We start from the raw sequence: 16,249 nt of genomic DNA on the forward strand, positions 1-16,249 counted from the left end.
CAGCACTCCGTCTGCATTTTTGCCTCCCCATTGCTAGTGCAGAGGGGACAATCAGGTACTACCTCTTCAGTCAAGGAGCCAGAGGAATACCAGAGGGCAGGGATGCATGAAGTTCACCTGCAGCAGGCCGTGCAGGATGGTGCATCACGTGGCACAAGCCTGGAACTGTGAATGCCATAACAATATTGATGCTTAATTTTGGTACTGTGAATGCTTTTAGATGTATAATGCTGCTTCATGTCAGTGACTTGCCTGTCACTAAGCAGGATGTCCCTGCATTTGGACTTGTCTTATGGGCTAGTCTCCGTAGAAAGGGGAGTAACAACCATCTGGGTAACTTACTGTCTTAGCGCTAGGACCTCATGGCATGTTCTCTGTGGGATCAGGAGGTGAAGTGGCTGGGGTCAAGGCAACCAGAAGAGAAGGAGTGAGCGAACTGCAGGAGGAAAGAGACTACAGGAGGCAATAAACAAGGACTATTTCTCCTCATCCTCAGAAGTCCTATGAAAGAATACAGCCTCATGTTTGGGGATACTTTGGAGACAGTACTGGATATTCGAGGCCTCTAGGACCTTGACATGCTCCTAGCTACAAGCTTTTCACACTGCAATCTGACCACTTCAGGGGACATCCTGAGACAAAAGTTCACAGGACTCATGCGCTACACCTCGAGTTCATAAGTGTCCCATAGACAGTATGTCATACCTACTGGGAACGCCTTGTGCAGGGATGGCAGGATTCTACAGTGCCTGAGCCTGGAGGGTGCACAGCTAGCTGTGTGGTTGCTACTTTGCGAATGCCCAGCAAATCACCCCCACACTGAAACTAATAATGGTAATATTTACCCGCAACAAATGCCCTAAGTGCTAATTCACAAGTTACAATGCTTAGCTCTGGTATGCTGAGCGCAAATTCTCAGCATAACAGGGACAACATTCACTTTCCACAAATGCATCACTGCATTTAAATGTATTTGCTAGTGTAATTTCAAAAAATGCCCAAAATACAAAAAAAATATATAAATAGAAGAAAGTGAAGAGAGAACAAAGAAAGAGGCAGAAATGCATTCAGATTTGGATTTTTTGAAATTCTAATAGTGAGCTTTGAAATCATATCTATTCACAGAAGAAAAAAAATCCCCTGAAAATATCTTTCCAGCATTATGCAATACAGGTATTCCTTTTGTAAAACTCTATCATCATCTCAGGTTTAAAGTACAACCACTTGGGTCTTGCTCCAGAGGCCTGTTTCCTCAAGGCTGTCAGCCAAGTCCGTGATCACTCTTGCAAAGAACAAAATAAATACAAACCTTACAAGAATCCAATGTCCAAGGGGAACTGCCAATCAAGCCCTTAATCAGGGTGGCACTGCAGGACTAAGCCTTGCCCTTTGCTTCACAACATGGATGAATGTGAGTGCTTGCATGTACTGAAGAGGACAAAGTTTAAACCATAATGTCTGTCCCATGAACAAGTTAACCATAATGATTGCCCCTCAGTTATCTTCATGAGTGGTGCATAAAACAAAAGCAGGGAAAGGGGTGTCCTAGGGGAAAAAAAAGCTGAAGTTATTACCTCATTATCATTTTGCATGAGCTTTGCTTTCCTTATACTTTTTTCCTGATGCTGAAGCTGAAATAGTATCTACAGTGCTTGAATAAATCAACATTGATTTGAACCATCTTGGAAAAGATCTACCCTTTTTTTAAGATTGCCTGAGTCTATTTGCATTAGGAGTATGATCAGCCTCACCTCCATCCTGGGAAAGGTGATGGAACAGCTCCTCCTGGAGGTCATCACTAAGCATCTGGAGGACAAGAAGGTGATCAGGAGTAGTCAGCATGGATTCACCAAAGGGAAATCATGCTTGACCAATCTGCTAGCCTTCTATGACGGAATGACTGGCTGGGTAGATGAGGGCAGAGCAGTGGATGTTGTCTCCCTGGACTTCAGCAAGGCTTTTGACACCGTCTCCCATCACATCCTCCTAGGTAAGCTCAGGAAGTGTGGGCTAGATGAGTGGACAGTGAGATGGATTGAGAACTGGCTGGATGGCCGAGCTCAGAGGGTTGTGGTGAATGGCGCAGAGTCAAGTTGGAGGCCTGTGGCTAGTGCTGTCCCCCAGGGGTCAGTCCTGGGTCCAGTCTTGTTCAATGTATTCATCAATGACGTGGAGGAAGGGACAGAGTGCACCCTCAGCAACTTTGCTGATGATACTAAACTGGGAGGAGTGGCTGGCACACCAGAAGACTGTGCTGCCATTCAGAGGGACCTGGACAGGCTGGAGAGGTGGGCAGAGAGGAACCTCATGAACTTCCACAAAGGCAAGGGCAAGGTCCTGCACCTAGGCAGGAATAATCCCATGCATGACATGGCACTACTGGAGAGAGTCCAGCGGAGGGCTACAAAGATTGTGAGGGGACTGGCACATCTCTCCTCTGAAGAAAGGCTGAGGGAGCTGGGCCTGTTCAGCCTGGAGAAGAGAAGACTGAGAGGCGATCTCATCAATGTGTACAAGTATCTGAAGGGGGAGTGTCAAGAGGATGAGGCCAGCCTCTTCTCCGTGGTGCCCAGCAACAGGACAAGAGGCAACGGGCACAAACTGCACCACAGGCAATTCCATCTGAACCTGAGAAAAAACTTCTTTACTGTGAGGGTGACAGAGCATTGGAACAGGCTGCCCCGAGAGGTAGTGGAATCTTCTTCGCTGGAGATATTCAAAACCCGTCTGGATGTGATCCTGGGCAATATGCTCTAGGTGACCCTGCTTGAGCAGGGAGGTTGGACTAGATGATCTCCAGAGGTCCCTTCCAACCTAAACGATTCTGTGATTCTGTGATTCTATGATAATACTGCACCCATCGAAGAGTGTGTGAGACACTTACCACCACAGAATATTTATTTGGCAACTTCCTATGTGGGGCTCAGGTCTGATCATCTCACTTTTCATCCTCTGTGTGCATGTTCAGACTCAGTATCTCCAGGAAGCCAGACTTCTCATTCCCTGTTGTCACCCACACAGACTCCAAATGTCTAAAGAGAAGTAAGATGGGGTTAGGAATATTATGATGTATCTTTCTTCTCCTTTAGCTAGCATGGCTGACCAGACATTTAAGAAAGGTCACATATGCACACCACAAGCAAGATGGTGTACATCAAAAGTACTTCTAAGAGGAGTATCTCTTCTTATTTCTTCTTCTCCAAAGTCTGTGACTTGGCAGTCCCAATTTAGCTCACACTGTGAATGAAATTTTTCAAGACTATTAATAAACATCTAAACTCAGGACAAGTAGATATTCTCTCATACAGTAAAAAAGGAATAAAAATAATAAAGTAATAAGTACAGTCAGGCAAAAGTAATAAATTGAACTAACATATGTAAACAAAGCACGTTGAACCTGCTATTAGGAGCATACCAGCTGAAGCAAGCATTTGGCCCTACTGCTATTCTTTCCACATTCTTAACCCAGTATCTTTTATTCATATGAGCCTCTCTCTTAAGTGCCCAGTTAAATTGGAAGGATTGTATAGTGAATGTTAATTCCTTAATTTTGCAATGTAATTGCATTGCAAAGGCCAGTTACTGGTGGAAGCTATGCAAAGATCTTATCTGAATGGAAGAAACTTTTATTAATATTTAGTTTGCCAGAAGGAAAAGAAATTGCTTTTATGTGTCTTAGAATTTAGCAGAGGAAGATGAGCACTCACTTTTCTTGCAACAATAACCCATTCTCAGTAAATCTTCTACTTGACTCTCACACCATAGTTGGTGCAGTTTTTAAGTTAATAGTGCAATAAACTCAACAGTGATGCTGCAGATTTTAAATGCCTTCTGGGATATATAAAATGTGCAAGTAAGGGTGGGGAGCAGCTGGATGCATAGAACAGCTGGTCTCACTGGCCTGAGAACACTTATTTTTGTTTAATGATATGGGACATGAAATTTTTGGCTTGGATATCTCTTTATGTTGTCTATGAAAGCAATGTCTTTAATTAACTTCCAGGTCAATAATACTATCATAATGATACCACCTTTTTACTTGCTATTGACATTATGCTCTACCAAAGCACAATCTAAGGCCTCAGCCCCAGACAGCAGGTGCATGAGGGACCCTTAACATAAAAGAACAATTGTAATAAAACTCAGACACATAGTTTCAATTATGAAGGCACAGTTGCTTGAACAAAGGATTGTTCTGAAGTTAATGGCAAAATTCTTGTTCACTTAATATGGATGAGGCTTACAGAATCAGGAACCTGTATGCATTCACAGTAAAGCAGCAGAGTAAGTAGTATACCTCACCTCCTGGGTTTTCAACAAACAGTATTTCAACAATAATATTAACCTGTAGTCAAACTGTCTTGAAATGAACAGGCCAGCCTGCAGAACTCAACACAGTTCAGACCAGATAACACTGAGGTTCAAAACCAAGAGTTTTTGCAGTATTTTTTACACAACAGATTTCTCATGGAATCTCCCCTTACTAAATTTTGTGAAATTCCTCTTTCTTCTCCAATATACTTCTGCGTCACATCTGTCCTGCGATTAACTATAATATTAAAACCCCATAAGACAGCAGGTTCATGTTCTTATGGGTAAGCTATAAAATGCTGTTAAAATGAATGGGAAAGCACAAGCATTATGGAGTCCAAAACATACTTTTTGCATGTTTGTTCTAATGTTTTAAAGTTTAATCGGATAAAATTCAGCTTAATAGGTCTCCCTCCTTGCATTACAGGAGCATTACATTGTCACATGGTCACATATGAGTATTTACCTAATGTATTTGGTAAATAGAAATGTATAATCAAAGGAATATTTTTTTGTTGCTAGAGTGGCACTTATGTTATTGGAAATATTATGATACCTACTCAGACTCAGACCTGGAAGAGTACTTATTTCAAAACAACGTAATTAATCTGAGATCTCTTGATCAGTGTGGGAATGACATCGTTCTTCCCCTGTCAATTTGTGTACAGGTACAATGAGGTATGAGCAGTAACGCAAGCTATGTTATGTAGACAGATAACAAGAGCTTACAGAAATGTAGCCAAACCAAAGGTAACATAAGAAGTGCACATGTGGTGGAGGAAAAGAAATTAAACTGCACCATGTCTTTTTTATTGTAGTATCTTTTCATTCTGTCACCTCAACCTGGGTGTACCTGTGCAAGGGGAATAAGAAAGAGAAAGAGGATAACTCTACAGGAACGGAACAACTAGTTCATTTTGACTGTCAACACAGGCTGGGACCAGGGCTAGACAGTGAAATGAACAGACAAGGACAATGGAAGTGGATAGTAATGGAAGACTGCATACAGGGGAAGGTCTTACCATAGCTTCATTCCTTGAGTTCACATCCTTACACATGATGAACAAGCCTTCTCAGGAAGCACAGTTTCTTATCCAGTGCTTGTCTGTGTCCCTGAAATAGGGAAAAGGCATCCATATCCATTCCTGAATATTGGTTCATTCCCATGCTATAAGGTCTTACTTTTCTTTTTAAAAAGCCAATGCAAAATAATGCAGTAAGACTTATTATCCACTACATGTCTAGCCTTCCCTCTTTTTTGTTTTTAAATTTGTACCAACTTTTCCATCTGCTGCAAATAAAAGGGTTTGATGAATAAATGATTTACAGCCTGCAGGAGAAAAGTTCATATTAAACATTTTGCAGACAGGAGACTTGCAAAAGAGGTTCTTTTCTCATAGAAAAAAAGAGCATCTGTGGAGCAGTTGGTTTCTTGCTGAATAAGCCAACTGGATATGATACCAATTTTGGCAGCTTCACTATTCTTGTGTGGGCTTCAGTTACATGAATTTCATAAGATATTTATTATTGAAAATAGCTGTATATTGAATATCATGCATACCATGTTTTATGATGTTGGCATTAGTTTTCCAAGTTAATTATTTAACATCAAGTGATGTTAAAATCCTAGTGCCGTTTTTCATATTTAATAAACTAGCATCAGCTCATGCACAGGCATTCACAACCTGAAAAGAAAATAATATAAAGTTAAACTGCCTCAGATGCTCCTTTTCTGTGACTCACACAAGAACTTTTTTCTGCAGCCGTATGAGAGAAAGTTAAATTTGAAGCATGCCAAATAAAGGAAAAGATTAAACATTCTTTATAAATAGGGTAATACATGAAAAATGGATTTTTGCAAGTGAATTAGCATGTGTTCATGAAAACAAACAGGAATTGACAGCTCAGGAAAATGAAGAGCCTTTCCTGGTCTCAGAGTTAAGCCTAAAAATGGGTGTCACAGACTCTGTGTGGACCTGCAGAGTTCTGACATGTTCACTCCACCTTGTTACAGGCATGAGCGTTTTATTGCTGCTCATCTGCCAGCAAAAGATGCCTCTTCTCCTGTGCCCTTGAATTGGTGTGCTTAGCTGTGGCAACAGACCGCTGGATATACTGGAGGTATCAATTTAAACATAAAGGAGAAAGTGCTTAGTAGAATTAACTCTCTTCTCCACCTCCATGCCTGTTCGCCCTACTAACAGTTATGCTGAACCAGCTAGGTGGACAATGTGCTCAGTGCAGACAGTAGGAAGGTATTACATGGGTATTGCTGCTAAACTCTTCATTACATTACCTTATTTAGGAGACAGTTTTGGCATTGCTCCTACTAACTTAGGGACCTCAGCTCTTTAAAATTGCAGCCATTTCCTTGGCAGACCAACCATCATCTCTTATATTTGATTGTCTAGTAATAACTATTTGCTGGCGGGTGACTCCTCCTCCATTTCTTTTTCTTCACATGAGTAATTCGAAGTGTTGTTTCAGGAGACACTGGCCATGGTTTGACATTCAGATATACTGCTTAAGGTGGCCAAAGCTTTGCCAGAACAGCAGTGGATTCAACTAAAAAGAACCCAAGCAAAAAAAGTTTTTTCAGCTGCCTGATGTCCCTTGTTCAGTTCTTCATGCAATCCTCGAACACAAGCAACCCTGAACAGACTTGAGTGTGAGACGACCTTTCATACCAACACTGACACTGAAAATTAGCCTATCAAACTAGAAAAGTCTTTACCTATTACAGCACCTTGAGGTACTCCTGTCCTCTCCTCTCCTGCTATTTGTTTCAAGACCATTGTACTTCCTGTCCTCGGGCTGATAACAACTTTATGGGCAGTTATCCTGTGAATTGGGCCAGGAAATTGATGTACTATTTTTATATGTTTCTTTTAAGGTGTTGGTATGCAGACACAACTGGAGAGGTAGCATGCTGTAGCCAAGTGGAGGGTAACACAAAGCCCGTTTAGTCACCGAATGCTTTATGCTGTCTCACCTCAGCCTTGGTGCGTATGTTTTAGCACGCCTTATCTTCATCCACTGCATCTTCTCATTTAAATGAACCTATGAACTAACAAACACACTTGAAACATTTAAAATGGAGTGAGCCCATAGCTCATTTTTACTTCTTGACTGATGTTAGACACCAGTCTAGTATTCAAACACTCTAGATGAGGAAGAATGTGTGGCAAATGACCCCAAATCTATCTGTGAGGACACCAAATCAGTGAAAATGCAGTTTCCCTGCAGTTCTCTCAAAATGTTCATCACTCAATGGGTTTTGTTTACTTTCCCATTCAGTCCTTAATATCTTTGTCTCTCTGCTAACAAAGGGTAAAGGGTCTCAGGTTATATCAATTTCTGAAAGAGACACCTGTAGTACCACCCTTAACCAATTTCACAAGGAACCTACACCGCAGCTTCCTATTTATAGTTAAATATGTGATGGGTAAAATCAATGAGAAAAGAATGACCTAAAAGTCTCTGTGCTAGCTCAAATGGATAGACAATTCTTAATAATGTGCAAATTTGACCAAAATTCTAATAACTGGGAAGATCTTTTTCTAATAAGGAGGATAGTCACTGTGTTCTGCTTTCAGGAGCACTGATATAAATATGGAGCCCTGCATAAAGTCATACGAGAAAAAAGGGAGACAATACTATAGCTCCATAACCATAGCCAGTATGCAATCACATCTTTTGAAATACTGAGAAACCGGGAAGGCCACTTTTTCCTCTTGCTTCTGAGCATGAAGTTTTTAATTGTATTTATTGTCAGACTTTATACCTCTGAGAGGAGAACTTTACCTGAAATGTTTAAAATACCATTAATAACCTTGATGATTTCAGTACCTGCTCATCTGTCATATCAATTTCCAAAAAATTTCAATTCTTAACTTGGCAAGCGGGGAAGGCATCTAAAAAAATTCTGCAGACAAATGTATTCATGCAATTCTGGTTGTCATAAACAGAGTGATACTGAAGTAGTTTTCTAACATGTGATAAAGCCAGTGGATTCCAACTTCAGAGTTAAACTAACAAATTCCCAGCCTCACCGAAGTCACCACAGCAAAATATTACCTTGGCGCCTAAGCCAGTTCCTCTATGCCCCATCAGTGACATACGTCACTAACATCAATTTGCTGTTATGTATTATTCACATAATAGCCTCATTCAGCATATTTGTTATTTGAACACAGGACATTAATTTCCAGTGCTCTGGCAGATATGCCATTCTTTGACTAAATATCTTGCAGAGTAACAGTGCTACAATCACTACTGTGAAATACCTATAGTTCAGTGATAATAATTTATACTTATATAACATCATTTCTTTCAAGTGTTTTACAGCATCCCTGAGATGCAGAGAAGCAGTCAAGAATTATACTCAAGTTAAGCATGAAAGTCCTAAAAAGGAGGAAGAGCAGAAGAGGCAACATTTTTGAGGAAAACAACTGCAAATCTACCCTTAATGAGGACAATGAAAACATTAATGTCTAGGTAAGACAAAGAGGAACTTAGTTTTAAGCACATCCACCAGAGCCTTATATAGTAAACTGTGCAGTATCAATTTATCTTGCTCTGAAAATGGAAATGTTGAGGAATGAATCAATGGTTCTAAAAAGAAAGGAAAAAATGGTATTTTAAATCAATGCCCTTAAACAGACCATGAAAACAGAAATAGATACATTGCAAATGTGTTTAGTTAGAAGTTGGTAAGTAAGGGCCAGATTTTTGAAGGTATTTTTGTATCTGAAAATGCAGAAAGGTATCCAGAGGGATTTTCAAAAGGACCATCAGAAGTATCTGAATCTTTTTAGGTGCTTGAATAATGTGGTTCTGTCAGCCTTCTAAAGGTTTTGTGAATATTGTCATGGGGAAATGGGCTATACATCCTGAAAAAAAAGTTCTGAAAACGTGGAACCCAAAACTGGAGAAAAAATGTTAAATTTTACATAACTACAAACTGAAGTGATAAAAATAAAATCTCCTGATCTCCTAAAGCAATGTCATTTCAGTGGAAGAAGTATCATTTTTCTGTCTATGTCATCACCAATGATAAGCACTATCTGTAGCTTAGGCAAAACTTTTCTGAAAAGTGTTGCTGAATAACTTCTCCTTAGGCTAAAATTAAAAAGAAAATAAATAAACTGGGGGAGAAACCCCCCTACTTCAGCTCTATTTTCTAAGGAATAATTGCAAATTGATATGACAGGAATTTAGCACGGGAAGTGAACAAATGGAAGAAAGCCAATGCATCAAACAAAACATACACACATTAGACATACACCAGACTTTTCCAGATAGTAAACCAGACTTTCAGTTCATTTAAATCAACACACGTTGATTAAGGCCAACACATCTTGTTATCATCTACTTTGCACTTTTTGTCATTGGAATACGGACTTCAAGAAAGCAAAAACTAGTTATATTTGTCCTACAGTCCCCCTGCACCTTTGATATGGTGTAAAGGGCTTTATTAAAATAAGACTCAAGTCTTCCCTCCCTGTTCTCAGAAAAGAACAGTGGGGATATATGTAACATTATTTAGCTGTCCTTCCTTTGCTAGCTGCTAGACTGCATCATAGCAAAAATCTTTAAAAATTCATAGCAGAGTTGGGTAGATTCAGATTTTTTTCACAGAACAGGAATAATCATATATAAATTAGCTAGACTCCTAGTGTCCATTAAAGCAACTCGTGTCTCATAAAATCCTCTCTATCCAAATAAGCACATTTAGTTTTTAATTTCTGCCTGTCAATCCAATGTATGCTACGTAAAGTTGCCTTGCACAGATTTGACTTGTTCACTCTTTTAGTGATCTAATTTAAAATCATGTTTGCTCTACAAATTTTCCAGCAGGGCATCAGTAATCTGCTAACTTGATACATTGCTTTACAGTTTATCACAGAAAAGACAATGAAGTTAAACATAGAAGCAGGATGCAGACAATACCAGCAGTTATGGTTCACTGATAGTGTTCTGCAGCCCAAGGTCATGGTTCAAGTTATTTTGGATATCCCTAGAAAAGTCTACTAAATTATCAATATTTTGATACCTGTAATTCAGCCACAAGGGAGAGACACTGTATGAATGAAAACAAATTCTTGTTTCTGGTTTTCTTGGAGCTTGTATATCAGTAAGCACAGTACCCTTTTTAGCATTTCTAGTAGATTATGTGAATACCTCATGCAAAGGAGATGCCAATTTCCTTCTCTCCAGTTCATACTTTGAAACAAAAAAAATGCATATGCATTTCCCTAATGAGGGAAATGTTGATTTGCTTATATAGGCAAGCAATACAGCATTAAGCTGAAGCAGACCACTGCAGACTGATGTATGAAATGTGGATCCTGAGAACAGTTATTACTCCTTAGAAAGGCATCTATTAATCATCTCTTAACATCTTTTCAGCCTCTGCGGATGATCTCTGAGGAAAAGCAATGACTCCTACACTGACTGTCCAGTTAGGTAAAGTTTAAACTACTACTGTGGAAAGCAGCAGCAATCACAACCACTGCCTTTTATTAAGAGAAACATGTGTAGAAGATCACGCTAATTTGAATTGTCCTTCTCTGAGACGAAGGACATGGTCATCAGAGAAAGATGCTCATAAACTGCAGTACAAGCCCATAACTAAGCTCAGTTGTCAGCTGTAGTTTAGATAACAGGAAGTGGAAATCTGGAATTGCTAAACATTTTTGCTCATTTTTGTTATATAATTCATGTAGATAGTCATGGAGAAAAAGAGAACCAACCCCTTCTATAACCTCCCTGGAGAAGGTGCTATGGAATCTCTAACTATTTTCCCTCAATTCAGTCCAGACCAAGAGGCATTCTCAAAAACACTCTCTCCTTGCACATTATGCTACCATCAGATATAGATCAGCTCAGGGGAAACAGATGAAAATTAAGGCAAACGTTAGAGCTGGTCATTAGTTGCTATTCCACAACAAACTGACATTTTAATTCATTCCTTTCATGAGATAGCTTTATTTAGTGCATACCTTACACAATAGAAGTTTTCTCTCAGAATCGCTGTGCTATAGCCTGGCTGAGAGATGGTGGTGCTGTTCTTGCTGAGTGTATATCAAGGCCACTGTCTAGATAATCAGCTGCAAAAAAAAAAAAAAGAAGAAGAAGAAGAAGAAGACAAAGATGCAGGAGAGCAAAATGTAGCTTTAGGTAAACCTTCAAGTAAGGACAAAAGGGGTCGACTGCTTCTGCAGAAATCATGAAAAAGAGCAGAGAATGGCAAGCAGGGATAAAAAGGTGCTGCAGCAGTGCGGTCAATGATAAGCTCTCCTATAGTGATTATTTTTATTGGATGTATGGATTTAGCTAATTTAAGGTAAAGATAGCACTATGTTCTTTCCTAGTAAAGCCAACAAAGAAAACAAACGGATACATAAAATATAACAACATAAAATGTCTATAAATAAAACAGTTGAAAGGATCAAGTTCTTCAATATTTCTGAAGTGCTTATATTGATATTTCATTTGCAGAAAGTAAAAAAGTTCCTTTAAATCACAGAGAGTAATTGAACAGATCTGGCTGTAGACTTTGCTGTTCCGAAGATTAAATGTAAGAAAGATAAGCTGCTATTCTATAGTTAATGGCCCTGTAAAATAAACAAAGTATTATTCTGCTTGACTTTTGTGGGTGAATATCAGAATGAAAATTCATTTTTCACCTAAATAAACTGGCACCAAATCATTTAAAAGTTTAGATGCTTGGCAGCAAGATACACCTCATGTCTTCTTAAGAAAAGTAACCAATGCAACTTGTCATACCTTTTACAGTACTGTTTGCAAAAGTTATGTTCCACTGCTGTTCTCCCTGCTTGGCTGTAAAGAACATGTACAGGATTTAAATGACTTCTAAAAGTCTTTTACAGCAGTACTTCAGATGTCCAGATCATGTACAACAGAAATCTTTACAGCTTTACTTGCAAAACTAGTCACACAATACTGAATTTTTCTGTGCTGTAGTTTCTGGATTTAGGACATGCTTGTATTAATGTTGTCAGGCAAGATTCAAAACAGAATAACAAAATTACAGGTAACTCACCATCTTTCTTTAAATCTGCATGAGTACTTCAGCAGGAATTCAGAGTAGGATTCTGGAGAGGAGAAGTCATAGGATTTCTTCTAAGACTCCCTATGAAGGGATTTTTGGAAGGAAACAACTTTTCTCCAGTTTTGTGAGAGAATTAAATTAGTTCCCTTAAATCATGTCATTCCAATATTTATCACTTCTGCAATTCTCCCTCAACTCCCAATGCCATGCCTGGCCTTTCAAATCAGTGATTTTTGTAAGGAGTGTAACTGGAGTTAAAGAGCCCTGATAAAGTACTTGCTAGAGAAAGAAAAGAGATTCTACTCTATTGCTAATATTTAATGATTTATCTATTCTGAATTCCTCAAATATTCTATGCTTTGCCTGTAACACATAGCATTTCAAGGACAATGAAATTGTTTCAAAGAACAAAGAGAATATAGGTAGCATAGTATAAGTAGAGCAACTATTGGCGTAGTAGAGTTAATATGACTTTTAGTATTCTGAGTATTTTTTTTCCAGACCTAGCAACCTGTTTCAGCACTTATTGCCCCTTCATCTCTTGTTCTACTTAGAATTAAAGGAGCCAAAAAGAGCCACAAGTGATCATCTAAAGACATTTCCCTTTCCTAGATCCTGATCAGTAATAAATGCAATACAATGCTATTAACACACCATAAACAGAGTTCAAAGGTGAGCCCTTTATGCATTCATGAATACCAAGCAGCAAAGGACTCAGAACAGCTTTGCAAAAACACACTCTTCTCCTGGGTAAAGCATATCTAAAGAATAAAAAGATGAATGGAGAATGGATAACAAAGGCTAAATACACTCTAGTATTTTAGTTTTATATGTTACTCAACAAGGGCAACTTCTGTACAAAGTCACTCTGGTCAGAGTAGGCACAACATAAAATTGGGAACATGGGATTCTGACTTCTAACCTTGCTCAAAAATATATTTGCCACAGGCAAATCATCTATTCATCTTGACAGTCCTCAGTCTGCCTCTTTCAGGTCAGATCCCTGGAAGAGTCCAGACTTAAAAACATTCTTTTTCTTTAATATAATACTAGAGAAGCACTTACGAATGTTAGTGTCACAGCTAACAGGTATCTGAAACTCTTGTTTCTTTTGGATTTTCTTGAATGTACCTTAAGGTTGCTTGACCTTACCCCACCTCTCTTGCATGGGACTGCATGTCTTATCCTCTCCCAGGCTTGATCTGGATCACAATAACATGCTAGTCATGACTTTTCTCAGACTTCTCTACAGGATCCTACAGCTCTATAATGACACAGTGGTCATACCTTCAGAACAAAAAGTAAAACATGAATTCCTAAAAAGCAGCATCTACAGAACTGTGTGAAAGCTTTGGTTCTTTGTATATTCCCCTGAACTCAGCTAACCTCATCACCGGAGGTGAAAGAAAAAGAAAAAAAGCCCACCCCACTCAGCTCACTGTACCTAGTATTTCCCCATCTCTCTCAGTCTGACTGTCAGCTTTTAATTGATTCAGCCCTCACTGCCTTTCCTAATCTATTCATGCCTCCTCCCCTTTTCCAAAGTCTTTGAAGTTTCAGATCGCTGCTGAACCCAGGCCCAGCCCTAGAAAGAGCGCTCCATTCCAGCCCAGACGGAGTCAGTTTGTCTCCCAATAGCCCAGCAGCCACTCTTATCTAAAATTCTTTGAAGTTATATACCTGAGGCTCCCTTATCTGTGCCATTGTTCTACCTGCTCTGCTCAGTTCTTTAACAGCCTTGTTACCGTTTCCTGTGATTTAACTCTATACATTCAGGTTGGCAATAAAACAAAACTGAACAGAGAAAAAGTCAAATATTATACTCATAACAGTTATATACTCCCAGCTTTAAAGCTTTCAAGTTATATATTCCCAGCTTTACAGCTTGGATAGAAGAAACAGTATTTTATAAACGTCAGTTAACATTTTTTTCAGTTCTTAGTGGTTACATTAATTGTAATCAAATGAAGCATTTTAAATACATTTTAAATACAAGATGCTTTGCAACTCAAATTCATTGATACCAATAAGATGCTTAGGCCTCTTAGAAGACTTTCTGGTAGCTGTGAAAAGCCTACTGAGGATATAAAAGCCTACCCTGTTTCCAAGAATAGAATCTAAGCCAGAATTTGGCCCCCTATATTCCCTATCTGATGTACAAGATGACTTAGATCTCTCAGAAAGGCTACCTTTCACTGTTAGCAGAGAGTTGCATAGAGTTACCCAGCATAAAACACTGGACTAAGAGGTCTTTTCTTCTGTGAGTTTGGGGTGATCCTTCCAGCTCTCCTGGAAGGAGCATCCAGCATCTCCTCTCAAGAACAGGGCCCTATCTTTCACAGAACTGAGGAATACTTGGCTTCTTTAAAATAAAGCAGCATGGTGATGGTGTTCCTACGGATACTAGCGGGTAGCATTTATTTCATGCAGCTTTAAGCAGCTGTGACTGAGCTAATTACTTCAGGCTCCCTTTCCAGCTAATGGAAAGAAATAGACTTTCGGGGGAGATTGGCTGATCTGACATCTACTCTTTGATAAGACAAATCACATTCTAAATGTGCTATCCATTGACTGCTAGGGTAGTCAAGGGTTCCTGCCTCAGAAGTAGACTATACATAGAGTTCAGTTAAATTAACCTCCCACTCCCTGCCAGGGATTGGCATGCTTTGCAAAGAAGTGGAGGACCCTCTTCAGCATGAGTAGGGTCAAACCTATGTATTTATTCTGCAAATACAGAGCCCTTACCAGCAAGTCAGGGACTTCCATGCCTTCGACAGAAGGTGTGCTGCTGAGCAGAAAAGAACACCAAATGCACAGGCTAGTCATCTGAAGGACTCCAGATAGAGTAGGTTGGTACCAAACTCTGATCTAAGCATTTGCTTTTCTGTTGTTTCTCTCATTCTTTTTTTTTTTTTTTAAACAAAGTATACTTAATATAAGTACATAAATAGTCCTAGAATCAAGAATCAAACCCAGGACTCCTTGTCTCTTAGACAAGCCTCACTTCCCAGGTAAGTGTGCTGGCCACAAGTCTGTAAGAGAAAAGATGGTCACATTGTCATCAATTCCTCCTCCAGTAGCTAAGTATTTAAGGAAAAAGCTAGAAAGCAATGCCAATGGCGATCCAATTCAGTATCTCTGTGCTGGAAAGAGATTCAGCAAGAACTTCCTCCTCCTCCTCTGCCAACCTAAAGGCTTTGGCACTATTCTGACTTAGCTTCTGACTCCTTAGCTTAGGTGAGAATTACCTTTTCTGTTCTGTGCCTGCACAAATGACAGACAGAATTGCGGGACTCTCAGGGAGCTATCAGATGACGAGAAAACATTTAAATGTCTCTTGGATTAAGCAGGTAAAATTTGGATTGCAATTTAAGTATATGATGCCTGTCTACAGCCTGTTTTAGATGATTGTGACTTTCTTCCTAATGCTTCCTAAAGACAAACAATGCCTTTAAATTAAAGTTTAAAAGTTTTTAAAAATCCTATTATCTTTAAAATCATAATTTATACATCTTTTTAGGACAACTTTTCTAGTAAATCTCTTTGCATAATTCTTCTAGTTTAATATAGATAAAACTATCAAACATGAAAATGGTGGAGCTTGATGTGCATGAATCAAATTATAAAACAGAAATATTTTTTCCTATTTGTTTTTTTTAGTAGTTTGATTACAGAGCTGTAATAGAGGGTGAAACATAGCTAGTATATTTTAGCTTCAAACTCTAGAAAATCCTACCTTGTGATTTCAGTATGGTAATCTATGCTAGTAAAAATTTAAGATTATTTTTCACTTTGGTATTCAGCCTAACCAAATCTGGAGGAAAAAACACAAAACTCAATATACATAAAAGAGGGAAGCCA

At 39.0% G+C, this 16,249-nt stretch overlaps 1 long non-coding RNA gene across 2 annotated transcripts; it reads right to left on the minus strand.

The window, feature by feature from the left end:
• Positions 1-1,007: 1,007 nt before the first annotated feature.
• LOC104151406 (uncharacterized) lies at positions 1,008-15,276 on the minus strand. Of its 2 annotated transcripts, XR_011141103.1 has the most exons (8): positions 15,134-15,276; positions 12,380-12,431; positions 11,316-11,423; positions 7,304-7,378; positions 5,334-5,424; positions 2,885-3,032; positions 1,752-1,806; positions 1,008-1,545 (listed from the first exon to the last, which is right to left on the minus strand). It is a non-coding gene; the product is annotated as an uncharacterized lncRNA (long non-coding RNA). The 2 variants fall into 2 exon arrangements; XR_011141102.1 differs by having other exon boundaries at positions 1,008-1,806.
• Positions 15,277-16,249: the final 973 nt, after the last annotated feature.

This window comes from Struthio camelus, chromosome 4 (assembly GCF_040807025.1).
Source record: "Struthio camelus isolate bStrCam1 chromosome 4, bStrCam1.hap1, whole genome shotgun sequence".
In the NCBI taxonomy this organism is placed as follows: Eukaryota; Metazoa; Chordata; class Aves; order Struthioniformes; family Struthionidae; genus Struthio; species Struthio camelus.